Below are 13730 nucleotides of genomic sequence, written 5' to 3' on the forward strand. Positions count from 1 at the left end.
TTTCCTCAAGATCCATGCCATTTCAGTAATTCTTAAGGAGTCACAGAAAAATTGCCGGAATAAAAGAAGTGCATGCATAGGCAAGTTCAAGTCAGTGTTTGCTAATAGACAGAAAACTACCTCAGTTGTATTAATTTACCTTGAACTTTAATTTACTATAATATCCAGCAATTCTAACTGAAAGAAAACAAAGCAGCCGATGTCTTCAGTAGATCTGTGTATCTGTACAGTGATCTGTATAAAATTCAACAGGATTACAACACTGTTGATTAGACTAATGAGGTAATTTTTATTTTTTTTTCCCAAATGGTCATTTTCCACCTCTCTTTTAGCTGCAAGGTAAACACAAAATAATGGAATGACCAAGTGTGCACAAAACTGTATTACACCCAAACCTGTACTGGTAGACAGAACTAGTTCTCATGAGAGAAGGATGCAAAAGACATACAGCAATATTAACAATAAAGCCAGGATGAATTTCCAGTTTTGCAACAATTAGACCAGTATCTTAGTCACGAGACTTGTAATGCATTCACACGACAGCATGGCTTCCTGCAGCCATTAGACTGAGCTGAATTTAAGGTCCTTAATCCAACAAATAGATGTCAAGTCACCTAATACAGAGAAGCAGGGGTGGTTAATCTTAATTTATTTCAAATATGTAAAGTATAGATGTCTACTGCTGACCAAGTTGGCTAGATTCCCAATAATGATACAATTTCAGGTTGCTGCTAAAAAGAAGCGTTCTGGTCTCACTGGTTTTACCTATCTTCAGTTGCCTCCCTTTAACTGAAGTTAAGGGCCTCAGGATGAACAAATTCAGCAAGCTGGTGCAATGGAAAACTAACCCGTTACCCCCAAAATAGATACTTCCCCCATGAGACGGACTCACTGAAGTGCAGCCTGCAGTCGTGACAATTCACTGCATTCTGCAGCAACGTGACAGCTAAGTTTGATGCAGATGGCTCAATCACAAGGTCCCACACAAGAAAAAAGAGACCATACAGCTGTGAGAAGATCCAGCCATAGCTAAAAGAAAATAAAGCTACTGCTTTCAGTAGCAGCCAGTAGCCCAAACTAACACCGCACTAGGTGTAAGATCACATCATATATTTTTAAGTGAAATGAGTTATATTCCAGGTTACATAAACTTTGGCAAGTCCCCAGTTCTGGCTGATGATGGAATCAGAAGTGAGAGACATGATTTCACTCCCTTCTGACCCAGTCTTTTATTCCTTCTCATGGGGACCAAGATACAGGCATATAAGCAGATTTTCCATCTGAAGAAACTCAGAGAAAAGAGCTGCAAAATGTTCCTGCTTCCCATAATTTATATGTAATTACAGACTACAAACATTTTTAGAGCCAAGATTTTTGTCTTTTTCTGAACCACCTGATGCACGTATCTGGGACTGTGCTATAATAGAGTGAAATGAGTACTTCTGGAAAGAACCAAACAAAGCTGCTGATGATTTTCAGAACTAATTTAACAACCCAATCTTCACTGTTTGAGATTCTTCTCTTCCCAGATGAAAATCAACAAAATGACCTTCCCCTACCAACACCCAATTTGAATTGCAAAATTTCTTTTTGCTCCAAATGCTTCAGTTTTTCTGCATAGCGGTGACACTGTTTGTTTAGGAGAAGCTAGTTTTCACTGGAGATACAAGTGGATCGCATTAAAAAACACACTGATTATGTAGGACCAGAATTTTATTATACAGCCTACTTGCTAAAAAGAGGGACATGTAATAAAGAAGCTGAAATAAGGCACTGCTGAATGGCATGAATAATTTCAAGAGTGTCTATTTTAATGAAAACAGCTAAGTATGTCAGTGTGCCATAAATATATATGAAGCATTTAAGTATACAGAAGATAGAAATCAGGAACAATTATTCCATGAGAAACAGAACTGGACCTTATTTTAGACTGATAGTCTCATTACTGCAGGCAATGTAAAAGACTTACAGATTTGTTCAGTTCTGGGTTTCTGACCAAAAACAAAAGGAAATTCCTTCTACCTCTTTCAAAATAATCTTGCACCCAAGATTCTTGAGTGGAGTTGCAATTCTGCCTCACTATGCATTAGGTGTTGGTCTCTCATTTAAATAGAGGAGTTAGCTATACTAATAAATGAATGATAGGGCTTATAAAGACTAATATCAGTCTATACCTCAATTTCAGAGGTGATCATGACACAGTCCTTCTGTACAGACCCAAGTTTTTTTCCCCAAGTCATTTTTCAAGATCTGTCCAAGCAAAATAACTGGAAAATGATCTTCACAGGCCAAAAACCTCAGTGCAACTCTCAATTTCTAACCAACCTTTTTTTCACCTACCTATGGTCCACTTTAGTGCCCACCAAGCAAATAGGGAAATTAGTACAAACCGAGACGCTCAGCTTTAGGTTGCACCTGCAAAATCCTGGTTACTACAGGATAAACTTAGAGTCCACCTGCACTACTGCAGAGTGATGTTACTGGAACTGCAGAGACATGTTACTGGAACTTTTCATGCCTAATGTAGTGTTATGAGACTTCGAAGTATAGTAATGCTGCTGAACCTTTCATACAAGGGGTCAGTGAGGTGTCACAGAGGGTTGGGGTTGTGTGAAGATGTTCTCTGCTCTCACCAATTTCCATGTCTCCAACTGATTTGGTCTTTCCAAGTGGACTTCACTACTATGATAAAAGCTGTATCAGAAGGTGGCACTGAGGTTACTGGTCACCTTTTTTCCTCTTACAGTCCCCTTCAGCAGCACATTTCCCTCACTGATTTAATCTCCCAGGACACTTTATCTCACACCTGCAGCAGATTTCATATGCCTCAATGTGTAGCTGAGGATGGTGAGTAGTGCTGATGGTTGCAGGAAAGAGAAGGGAACATGGCCCAGTTCCCCAGCTGGAAGTAAGATGCTGAGATCTCCACTGGTCTGGAACCAATGGAGATGTAGCAAAGCAGCCACGGTGAAAATCAAGGCACACTGCACTGCAGATGCGTGTCAAACATAAGCTCCTCTCTGCGTGTCCTGTTTATTGGCTTGGGCTCTGTGACATATTAATTATTGAGCTGTTCCGGAGCTGGCTTACACTTAAGTGGTTTAGGTGACAGGCCAAGCAAACTCTGGACAACTGTGAAAATACTACCATGGCTTCTCCCTGTTAAAATGAGACTACTCTTTATTTAGTGGTTGTGTTATGGACTACTGAGAATAGGACTACCCGAGAAGAGCCTTTATTTTCTGGGAGGTGTTCAGCATCTCCCCAGAAGAGGCATAGAACCAACAGCAGTGTACAGTAATACTCGGCATCCATGCATGCTCCTTGACTTCACTGAAGCAGATTTGGCTTGCTTTGTCTGCAAACCTCGATATGACTAAGTCAAAGAAAGGTTTGTAAACAGTAGGGAGCAGTTGCAGGTAATTCAGACTTGGCCAGCATCATGAGTCTCATGTTTTGCTCCTTCAGATCAGCCAAACTATTCATTTCATCAGTCATTCAGCTCAGAGAAGGAAGGGTATGTGCTACTCTGACATGCTCTCACATTTTCTGTTTCAGCCATCTAAACATACCTTTCCTATACCTAGTAATGAAAGACAGTGAAGGTTTAGTATTATTCAGTTATTCAGCAGTCTTGTCACTCTTCTGATGTCTCTCTTGCCAGAATGAAGATAGTCCCCTTTGAAACAGATGGGCTTTTTTATTGTGGTCTGCATTTAATCTAGAGTGCTTCTTCCCTCCTCTCTGCCTGAACATAGCCATAGGACCTCACTTTGTTTTACCAGAAAGCAATCATTGAGAATTTCAGGCAGGTGGGAGGTGGACGACGAGTGGGAAAGTATGACCCTGAACAAATAATTTTCAAGAGCATGAATTCTTTCCTTCTGCCTCATTAACCATTACCCATGATTTCCCTCCTTTAAACACAAGAATACAGAATAGCTATTTCAGAACAGAGCAATGGTCCATCCAATGCATCCTCATAATCCCAAATACTGGCCAACACCGAATGCTTCAAGAGGGCATATAAACCCCCTTAACACATCTAATTGGACAGTAATACACCACGGGGAGAAATTTCTAACCGACTTCAGCTTGTGATCAGATCATTATCTGAAATATGAGAACTGACAACCCTTGTAATTTTTCATTGCAGCTAGTGTTACTGCAGCTGCTGTTCTTCGTCATGAAAATATCTGTGCTATTGCTTTCAGTGGGACAAAACATGCTTCCTCTTCTGCATTCATCCTTTAAAAACAGCCACCTTGTGTCACATTACGTTTCTCTCTAGGTTCCTATTATGCTGTTTTGCTGCTGTGTTTTGTAAGCATCTGAAATGCAGGGTTAAAGCTTTGTGCCAATGATAGTCTAAGTTGTTTGTTGCCTTCTGAATTCTCCCAAATCACAGAAAAATTCTTGATTCGTGAAAGAGAAGAGAGTAAAAGCAAAAAATCCCAGATAAATGAAAAACAAAACAAAACCAAACCCCAAAGCTAAAGAAATGCAAAACTTGTCACATATACTAATAAAGGAAAAGATAAAATAAAACACTCATACAATATATATAGCTGAACATTTGCAGACTTTTGACCGAATTCTTGTAACCAACTGCCTCTGCAGTTAGGAGACATCAGTGATGCTGCTGCCACAAGTCAGAAATAATTTATATATGCCGTATACACATATAGAGTCCTTCTGGGACGTCAGCTCATCTCCCCCTTGAATCCAACAGCTCTGAAAATAAACATTAGTTCTGATATATTGTTTTGCACTTTCAATGGTTTCCTTCACAAATATCGTTTAAAACTTCCAGTGCTGTAAAAACTGTGGTTATGGAAAACAAAATGCAAACAGCCAAAGCAGATCTCTGGGAGGTTAAGCAAATTACGCAGATGCATATAACTATATAATAAAAGACTGCGGTTGCAGCACAGGGACCCTGATTCTTCCTGCCCTTCAACTGCTAAAGATCTGCCAACCTGTTACTCTCCTCCTGAAAAGGTGACAACCCCTATAGCTCGGACAATATCTATTTCTACATCTACAACTGCATTTCAGTATACAGAAAATATCTGACACACAGAGAAAGAGAGGTCTGCAGTTTGCAATATCACTTCTGTGAACACATTTAGGGTCTAAAATGAATTCCATCAGATATATGAATCATTATTATTTTAAATCCACATTTTTTGTGGCCCCCACCAGAAAAAGATCAGAAGATAAGCTAAGTCAAAGACTGAGAAAGTCTTTAACAGACTTCACCAAAATGCCAAGATATCAGGCAGTAACCCTTTAGGCTTAAATTCAAAAATCAGATGTGTAAACACCAAAATAAACTAGAATTTAATTACGTTCAGGAAAAGAACACAGTCTTACATTTATGCCTAGCAGTTTCTCCTGTATCATCCTTTTTGCAGCCTGGGGTTCAAGAACGGTAAGTCTGGAATGTGACCATTCAAAGGTCATACCCTGTTTTTCAGGCTGAATTAAATGCCTCCAGTTTTTCATAGTATTCTTTCAGAGGAGTGGGAACACCACCTTCAAAATCAATTTTGCCCTTAAGGAAGTGATTTTTTTTTTAACTGCTTTTAGCTCCTTTACTGTTTTATTGCCAATTACTAAAGAGCAATCTCTTGCTTTGTCTTAGTGCACAGTTTTATAGGGAATCCACATGTAAATATAATTTGGGATAACCTGCAGGATCCTTTCTCTTTGCCGCCTTTTTTCACAAAACTTCACACATTTCTTCAGCTTTAAATTAGTCCAGATGGAGAGCTGCCCCTTTGCAAGACCTTCTGGCAGCTTGGCCTGGCTGGAGCAGACAGCTACCTTCCAGCTCCCTGCCGAGTGACTTGGAAGTGATCCAGGCAGCACACGCAAGAGCTAGAGCTGCCAGCCGACATACCCCAAAGAATGAGACTGTTTCCCAGTTTAAAGAGAACATGGGACAAAACACTGAAGATCAGAATGGTGTCAACAGTACCAGAGCATCTGGCATCCACCGGTGTTTACTGCGATAGCCAGTCAGCTAAGTTCAGTTCACTGCAGAACACGTTAGCAAAGAGGACATGTAGTGCACAGATGGATCAGCCTAGAAAGCCTGTGGTCCTACAAACACGCACTTAACTTCTACTCGTCTTCTGGGATGATACTACTGCTCAGTCTCTTAGGGTATGTCTACGCTACTAAACTAAACAGGCCTGTGAGTTTTCCATGGCCTTGGGGACAAGTGACATTGCAGGAGTAGCCATCCAAGTACCTTAACAGTCTTTCTCCCAGAAAAGAGTCCAGACTACCTACTGGAAACAGTGGCTGAATTGTGCTGTCCTCCAAATTCCGCAAGAGTTTAGCTAGTTTTGGACTAGAATGAAAGTTGCCAGGAGTCAAAATGATGCTGCAGGTTTGTTTGCAATCAAACAGGAGTGCTCAAGCCTCTTCCTTGACCTGTTGTATTTATTAGTGTACCTTCAAATCATGCATTCAAGTCAATTCAGCAGGATTAAAAACTAACTGCACACCTGGCATTTATGATTTTTTCTATACCCCACCAATTATCCAGCAAAACTAAGGATCCAGACCACCTTTTGTCATTTTCCCTGCCCTAGAAGCTGCATCGGTACCAAAAAGGTATGAAGAAAGTCGTGGTAGGATGTTGTTATCTTCTGTCAACACCAAACTCTCAGGAGTGAACATCACCCATTGTCCTGGTTTGAGGTAAAACAGAACCGATTTTCTGTTCAGTAACTTCACTCTTTAGCTAAGCCCCTTCTAACTACTGAAATTAACAGCGTATTGTGCAGAAACTGTTTGCTCTCAGAGTCATAAAACCTATGTTTATAGCTGATGCCCAGGCATGGTGTGCAGAGAGGCTCCTGCTTATACTTATTCCTATAACAGCCAAGGGCAGCTCACTTTGTTATTTGCCCCATTGGCTGGTCGGAAGCGGAAAAGGATAGTGGGGTCCCACCTGTGGGAAGGAGCAGACAGGACAGGTGACCCAAAACTGAACCACAGAGTATTCCATCCCATCTGCCTCATGCTCAGTATAAAAGCTGAGGGATCAAAGGGTCAGCACTCTCTCTTCAATGGCCAAAACCTGAGGAGGACTCTGTCTGTTCGTCTGCCTTTGATCCCGATCCTGAATGCAGATCGGGAATCCAGTTCCTGTCCGACACTGAGTCCAGTCTGGGACTTTCCCAGTGCCAGCCGGTGATGTGATTGTTATCCTGGGAGCTTGATACGGTTTTGCATATACTTCGTTATTTCCTTTTATTTTGTTATTAATATTTCATTAAAGTAGTTTAGTTCCTTCTAAACTCTTAAGTCTCTCTGTCTCTCTCCTGCCTCTCTTTGGAGAGAGGTAGGGGAGAGCATCTCTCGTTCTGCCCAGCGGCTGTTTTGGCCCAAACCACAACAGATTTATTGGTGCCCAATGTGGGGCACGAGCAGGGCCCCACCAGAGCTGTGATAGATTGCCCGAATAGTTTGAATCCCAGCTTGTTCAGAGAATTAGAACAGACAGCTCACATCATGTCATTCTTAAATGAAATGTTATATCACGCCTTTAGAGAGCTTTGTTTGCAGTTAATTGATTCAATGCTGTTTAACCTGCCGTATGTGTGGCATAGTTTATTTACTCTTTGTGGTTTTATGCGAAGGTTTAAATGTGCTGTTTTGGTGTGGTTCACAATTCAGATGTATAATATGATTACTTGGATAATGGTTCCATCTGCATATCTCAAGAATCATGTGACAGATTCTGTTACTAATTACACTTTTGGTTTTACCTGGGGAAAGTTTAGTTCGCCCTTTGATGCTTATGCCAAAGTGACGCCACCAGAGCCAGGGGACGGAAACCTCTCGGGCGGTGATGATAGGGACTGTTACTTTCTTAAGATCATGCTTTTGTTCCTGCATGTGTTGCAGGGGTGTTTTTTTATGAAACATCGGTGCTGGAGTAGCTATAGGGTAACGTGCGCTGCTGCCGCTCAAACCCCAGGAGCGGCTCCTCAGCCTCTGCCAGCGCCAGCCGTGTCCCGGCAAAAGTGACTCTGCCCTCGGCAAGGAGCACCATCACTAATCCCGTTGCTCCAACAACGAGTACTGCTGCTACTCAAACTCCATCAGAACCTGTACAAGTTGCCCCGGTGACCAGGAAGCAGAAAAAGAGATCAGCTCCTTCCCCTGCCCCTTATCACGAGGACCAGCTCATTCTTTGCAAGCTTCCCTGCTTATACAACGGATCAGCTGGAGCTGCATCAGTAGCTGGATGCCCCCGGTGAGCAACAAAGAAACGGCACGTGTTTCAGCGTCTGGTCACGCGAGTGTGTCATTTCTGAGGTGTGAGAGCTGGAAGGGACATTACCAATGATCTGGCCTGACATCCTTCATTACAGAACAGAATCAAACATCGCCCTTTACTTAGGTGTTGTTGCCCTAAGCAACTTCTGCTCGAGCCAGAACAGAGTGCTAGAAATTGCTTCTTTTTAAAGGCATGGCCAAAACCTTTTAAACACAGTAGGAGCCTATTGGTGGCAACTGGATTTTGTCTAGTGGTGGCTAAGTTTAACCAGAAACATGTTAAGATTTGCATTTGCATATGCAAGTATGCATTTGCATATTTTTCTCCCAAATACTAATCTTTTTAAAGAAGGCTAGGAAATAATCCAAGCATGCAAGTCTCTGTTCCCTCACTGGAGCTCATACAGGCTCATGGGACTTGATGAATCCAGCTCCCCACAGATTCCTTTATTCTAAGTAATTTTTAAATAAAGGAGTTCTTTTGCAATTACTGAGGCATTCCCATTGCAACAGCACCGGAAAACATTTAAAAAGCTGCCATGCCTCACAGAGATCTCTGTTGTGAGAGGAATTACTATCTCAGTGGGAATAGTTGGGCAAATAAAGCTATTGATTAGGGTTTCTTCTCTGAAATACAATTTTACGTAATTTTTCCACCATTTTTTACTTATTAAAATAAATAACAACAGCAACAAAAATCATATTTTCACTTTGCGAGACTGGCTACAGACTAACTTTACAAATCAGTCAGAATATGATAATGGTGGGACTAAATTCAATGTCAGTACAAAGTAGTAATAATAAAATATTTAGCTCATATGCAGAATTTCATAAACAACAAAAGCTCCTCAAAGATATGGAGGTACTACATCCCTTTGATTTCAATGAGATTAGTTGTCAAAATAATTTTTGGGCACTGAACCTGAGTAACCCAAGAGATTTCATGATTTCTATTAGGAAGTTAAGCTTTTTTTAAAATAATTCCATCATCCAGAAAGGTAGCACATGTGACCTACTTCAATGCTGATGAGCAAATAAATGTTTCCATTTTTAAAGTACCAAATTTGAGACACTAGACCTTCAGCAGGACTGCGGTCTTGCCTCACAGATAACCCTGTTATCACTGTACTGACACTGCCCTCAACTTATCTGAAAGGCCATTTCTAATACATGGCCATTTATCACTGGACAGTGGAGAGAAAATTTTAGTCTACAACACCCTAATTACATACTGGTTGCTTTCACTCCCACCCTCAGCTGCTTCTAATAGGATAGCAAAACTTTGAAGTAACTGTTAGAATGTAGACTGACTCTCCATCTTTAGTGTTTAGAACTTTAGTAGATTCCAGAAGTTATTACTCCTCTAGTTAAAAAACAAACAAACCACCAAACATATTTGGATCACTTAAAATTTGTTACGCTTTAAGAGCATTGTTATTCTGGGTCAAACATGTAAAATTTTTGAAGATCTTAAACCAGGTTCTCATGCACTTCACAGCTCCCTGTTGTGCTGTCACTCTGTAAAAATGCCCCAGCTCACTGTGGTTTTCAGTGAATATGTTGGTGTATGTGAATTCTCTTTTATTTTCCCTTAGGCTCCTACCCTCCACTTAAACTGTAAAATTCCCGTTTTACAGACAAGGAGCTGTCACAGAAAAATGTAGTGTATATTCTGAAGGTCTGCAACAAGGCAGAGAATTCAGGTCCCTTCTTCTGATATCCACGCAATGGGACTGAATTCAATTCAAAAGATGAGGGCAGCTGAGGAGCAGAGCTAGCCACCGAGAGACATCCCAACGTATTTCTGACTGATGGGGAGGTACATGAGGATTAGTTTGGCTTGACATCAAAGACTGTCAGGAAGCCACTAATCTTCTGAAGATCCCTTTAAAGGACACCCCACCCCACATTAACAACAGCAGATGGTTTTTAAAACACATTCCTGAAGCACATAAAAGAAAGAAGGGATGCATAGACTACTGTACACTCAGTATCATTTTCATTAGCTTTACAATGTGTAAAGGTGGGTATTAGAATGGAGAACACTGATTTGTTTGACTGAGAAAATGTCTGTTAATGGCAAAAAGAAGAACACAAAATATTCCTGTTGTCTGGAAACATTTGATCATGATCACTTCATAGGATGAAGTCAGTTCAAACATTAAGACAATTGTACCAATCTGTATTTCTTTTATACATAAAAGAGCTAAACGACAAAGCTGTGTTTCTCTATGTAAAAGAGACTGAGACGTGATGCTGTCATTCAAGTTTCATGCCGATAGCTCTAATAGCTGCCACAATGAAAATCTAATTATCAGCGTTTTTTCACAGAACCGAAATTAACCTGAAATACTGTTATCGTTACAGCAACGTCTTACTGTCATTTTTATTTCAGTACATTATTATAACTCCGTAAGTACATGCTAGATAATAACAGAGATTCACTCTGATGCTTGTATGCTAGTTCAACAGTGCTGATATTCAGTGCTGCCTTCCTGCTTCAGTAGACCTGTTATAGCTTTGCCTTAGTTGCATTGCAGTAGTACTCGATAACTCTATTGCATGCATATAGCGCAAAAGACTGCAACCAGCCAAAAGAGCTTTCTAAAATAAAAAAAAAAAAAAAAAAAAATCTGCAGCATTACCGCTACCCTGCAGGTGGAGAATGGGAGCACCCTTTTTGGTATGCCAGGGGCTGGAGGTTTCAGTGGGAGATGAGCCTGTTTTGCTTGGGGCAGGGGATCCTGTCTGAAGGCACTGGGCACATGCAAAATTTGGGTCAATATAGTCAAGTCTCAACAGCACAGTCTTCTCCATCCTCTGTCCTTACCGGGGTTACATGCAGAATAAAGTGTTACTCAGGGTTGCTAATGCTTTTAGCATCTTCCATATATACTGTTGATCTTACACAACTGTCTTAAACAGCTACTGAATTTATATGGATACACTCTGCTCTCCGAATAAAATTCACAGAGGGAGTCAGGGTAGGGTGGGGCAGTGGGGCAAAAGGATGGAAACAATAACTTCATTTCATGCTATCTTATTTTGTATAAAGCTTATTGTGGATTTGACAAAACCTGGCGAATACAGATGTTTTAATGAACCATTTTTTAACATTTCATCTGATATCTTCAATGAAATGTCAGAAAATGCCTGGTCAGCTTTTCTTGACACATTTTGGTGGTGGGGGAGGCAGACTAACATGCTGGCTCAGTAGGGAAGTTGGATCATTAATTTAATTCTTAGATCTTTGTTTTCACAATTAAAGGCTCTGGACTTCGCTAGGCATTTTCATATCTCAGAAATGGGTTCATCTCCACACCACAGCATCTCAGTCTATAGAGAAGACTAGACAGCTCCCTGGAGGCAGCATGCAATTAATTGTAAAGAAAGCTGTAAGAAATAAACACGTGATATTTAATAACTAAAATATATTAATCTAGTTATAGAAATATATAAAAGAACACCACAGATTCATAATGGCTATATGAGATCTGTATGTCTTCGTGGAACATATCTTTTCTTAAGGTACTATGTCGAGCTCAACTTGGTCCCAAGTTGGGTAGTGTAATATTGTACACAGACTTTTAAGATTTATAGCAGAGCAAGAGGAAGTAGATCAGTTTTCACTAAGTTCTTTAGAAGTCAGGCTGAGCTTCCTTTTCCAAACTGCTTTTTTTTTTTTTTTTTAATGTGTGAAAAAGACAGGCATATCAGGTCTGTGAAGAGTAGAAGAAACTGACATGTGGCATCTATGCAAGAATCTTATTTACATATAACTGGATCCATTTCATGATATCTTGAGGTGAAGAGACCAGAAGTGACATCTGAAACAACCATGTCCATGGGCAGACACCCAGCCACCTGCGAAACGTGCTGTTGCCAGGGAGGAGAGCAGCTAGATTTATGCCAATAAAAACCTACAGCAATCAGAGGCCAGATAATGCTTACTGAGAAATCTGTTTCTGACTTGGGACCGGTTTGCAGATGCTGACTTTGCCATGTTAATAGTTATAAGTGGCAGCTCTATTTCAGAGAGAGGAAATCTCGCAGGTAGCAATCCCGAATCCTGGTGTCCTTCTTCCTCCCTTACACACTACTTCTGCTGTGCGACTAGTTTTAAGACAAGAATGGACCTAATTGGTTTCCTTTGGCACCTCCACATACTTACACAGGTGCTTTCACTTGTAAGTCGTAGCTTCACCTGGGAAGAAAGACTTTTATTAGGTAATTAAAACTACGGCCATAAAATAGCCATTAGCGAATCATTAATTCTGCATGTGATCTTTGGAGATGACCCAGACCAGTATTCAGCCAGAACATTATAAAGATTGAGTCTTGGCTTATGTTTGAGTGGCACTTGTGGCGCTGAATAAGTCCTATGTGGGGTGGGACAGTGGGACATGTTCTGCATATATCCAAAACCAATAATATTGTAACACCTTCTCAGATTCAGTCATGAGAAAATTTTCTTCATTTTCATTGTTTTGTAACAGATGGCTACAAATACTTTTACATTAACAAGGCCAAGGAAATTAAATAAATCAAAAAGTTACACATACACAAATAGGCATGCACACAAATGTACATACACACATGCAAATACAGAAATAAATGTGCGTGTCTACTAGTCTAGAAAGGATTTTTAGGACAATTCAAGAAATTCCCAAGAACTTTCTGACTTTGTGTCACTGGAGAACAACATCATATTTTCCAGATTATAATGCCTTATTCATCAACCATTTATAAAATTGAAAATGCATCCTTTACCACTTTTTCCTTGATCTTGATGTTGGCCTTTGCAGTTTGAGTTTTCTTTTTTGATGGTGATGATATATTATAAAGTGTGTGTGTGTTACCAAACATCTTTGGCTACTGGGGCTTGTGATTTGTTTGGATTTTTTAATGGAAAATGATACAGCTATTGAACTTGAGGTTGAAATGATATTGCAGATATCTAACTTTATTTTTTAGTGGGAAGTTAAAGCAAACAAAGAGAATTAATCTTTGGAGAACATTATTTCTGCAAAAGATATCTTCTTGGCATATGCATAATGACCTTTTCCTCTAAAAACAAATCTTTCAGGACATTCCAGAAAGAGTCCCACCTTGCAAGAATATAGGAAAGGTTATCTAACAGCAAAAGAAGGCAATCACATAGTTGCCAGTTTAAATATGGCTGTTGTTTTTAATGAAAATATTTTATTCCAAATGGTCTAAAGCCTTTGAACTTTAGAAAACACACTGATGGCTGGAAAATATTTTGCAGAAGATACTATTTCATTTCCTTGACATGTCTTTTCTGAAACACTTTAGATGGCAAGCTGTTCTGGAGAGGTTTATACATCTACATATACGTGTACGTGTACATTTACACATATACACATACATATGTATGTGTGTGTGTATTATATGTGTTTGTGCCATAA

The sequence above is a fragment of the Vanellus vanellus genome, assembly GCF_965231255.1.
Source record: "Vanellus vanellus genome assembly, chromosome: 4".
Taxonomy (NCBI): domain Eukaryota; kingdom Metazoa; phylum Chordata; class Aves; order Charadriiformes; family Charadriidae; genus Vanellus; species Vanellus vanellus.